Below are 2,496 nucleotides of genomic sequence, written 5' to 3'. Positions count from 1 at the left end.
CACACAGCCAGTATCACACAGCCAGTATCACACAGCCAGTATCACACAGAGACAGTCACACAGCCAGTATCACACAGCCAGTGTCACACAGCCAGTGTCACACAGCCAGTATCACACAGCCAGTATCACACAGCCAGTATCACACAGCCAGTATCACACAGCCAGTATCACACAGCCAGTATCACACAGCCAGTATCACACAGCCAGTATCACACAGCCAGTATCACACAGCCAGTATCACACAGAGACAGTCACACAGCCAGTATCACACAGCCAGTATCACACAGCTAGTGTCACACAGCCAGTATCACACAGCCAGTATCACACAGCCAGTATCACACAGCCAGTATCACACACAGCCAGTATCACACAGCCAGTATCACACAGCCAGTATCACACAGCCAGTATCACACAGAGACAGTCACCAGCAGTCACACAGCCAGTATCACACAGCAGTATCACAAGCCAGTATCACACAGCAGTACACAGCCAGTATCACACAGCCAGTATCACACAGCCAGTGTCGCACAGAGCCAGTGTCGCACAGAGCCAGTGCCGCGCAGAGCCAGTGCCGCGCAGAGCCAGTGTCACAGACAGCCAGTGTCACACAGAGCCAGTGTCGCACAGAGCCAGTGTCACACAGAGCCAGTGTCGCTGAGCCAGTGTCACAGAGCCAGTATTGCACAGAGCCAGTGTCACAGACAGCCAGTGTCACACAGAGCCAGTGTCGCAGAGCCAGTGTCACAGAGAGTCAGTATTACACAGAGCCAGTATTGCACAGAGCCAGTATCGCACAGAGCCAGTTTCGCACAGAACCAGTGTCGCACAGAACCAGTGTCGCACAGAGCCAGTGTCACAGACAGCCAGTGTCTCACAGAGCCAGTGTCACAGAGCCAGTGTCACAGAGCCAGTGTCACAGAGAGCCAGTATCACACAGAGCCAGTATCACAGAGAGCCAGTGTCACAGAGAGCCAGTGTCGCACAGAGCCAGTGTCACAGAGAGTCAGTGTCACAGAGAGCCAGTGTTGCACAGAGCCAGTGTCGCAGAGAGCCATGTCACAGAGAGCCAGTATCACACAGAGCCAGTGTCACAGAGAGTCAGTGTCACAGAGAGCCAGTATCGCACAGAGCCAGCATCGCACAGAGCCAGCATCGCACAGAGTCAGTGTCACAGAGCCAGTATCACAGAGCCAGTATCACACAGCCAGTATTACACACACCCAGTGTCACAGAGCCAGCGTCGCACAGAGCGAGTGTCACAGAGAGCCAGTGTCACAGAGAGTCAGTGTCACAGAGAGCCAGTATCACACACAGCCAGTATCACAGTGCCAGTATCACAGTGCCAGTATCACAGAGCCAGTATCACACAGAGATAGTGTCACATAGCCAGTGTCACATAGCCAGTATTACACACACCCAGTGTCACAGAGCCAGTATCACACACAGCCAGTGTCAACGAACCAGTATCACACACATCCAGTGTCACAGAGCCAGTGTCACATACAACCAGTATCATCACAGGCAGTGTCTCATACAGCCAGTGTCACAGAGCCAGTATCACACATATCCAGTGTCACAGAGCCAGTGTCACATACAACCAGTATCATCACAGGCAGTGTCTCATACAGCCAGTGTCACAGAGCCAGTATCACACATATCCAGTGTCACAGAGCCAGTGTCGCAAAGCCAGTAGCACTCACAGCCAGTGTCACACACATCCAGTGTCCCAGAGCCAGTGTCACAGAGTCAGTGTCACAGAGCCAGTGTCACACAGAGACAGTGTCACAGAGTCAGTGTCACAGAGTCAGTGTCACAGAGTCAGTGTCACAGAGTCAGTGTCACAGAGCCAGTGTCACACAGAGTCAGTGTCACAGAGTCAGTGTCACAGAGCCAGTGTCACACAGAGTCAGTGTCACAGAGTCAGTGTCACAGAGTCAGTGTCACAGAGCCAGTGTCACAGAGTCAGTGTCACAGAGCCAGTGTCACAGAGTCAGTGTCACAGAGTCAGTGTCACAGAGCCAGTGTCACAGAGTCAGTGTCACAGAGCCAGTGTCACACAGAGCCAGTGTCACAGAGTCAGTGTCACAGAGTCAGTGTCACAGAGCCAGTGTCACAGAGCCAGTGTCACACAGAGACAGTGTCACACAGAGACAGTGTCACAGAGCCAGTGTCACACAGAGACAGTGTCACAGATCCAGTATCACACAGAGACAGTCACAGAGACAGTGTCACAGATCCAGTGTCACAGAGCCAGTATCACACAGAGACAGTCACAGAGACAGTGTCACACAGCCAGTGTCACACAGCCAGTATCACACAGAGACAGTCACAGAGCCAATGTCACAGAGCCAGTGTCACACAGAGACAGTCAGGGAGCGAGTATCACACAGAGGCAGTGTCACACAGCCAGTATCACACAGCCAGTATCACACAGCCAGTGTCACACAGCCAGTATCACACAGCCAGTATCACACAGCCAGTATCACACAGCCAGTA

Source organism: Scyliorhinus canicula, chromosome 21 (assembly GCF_902713615.1).
Source record: "Scyliorhinus canicula chromosome 21, sScyCan1.1, whole genome shotgun sequence".
Classification (NCBI taxonomy): Eukaryota; Metazoa; Chordata; class Chondrichthyes; order Carcharhiniformes; family Scyliorhinidae; genus Scyliorhinus; species Scyliorhinus canicula.
This window is presented reverse-complemented; position numbering follows the sequence as displayed.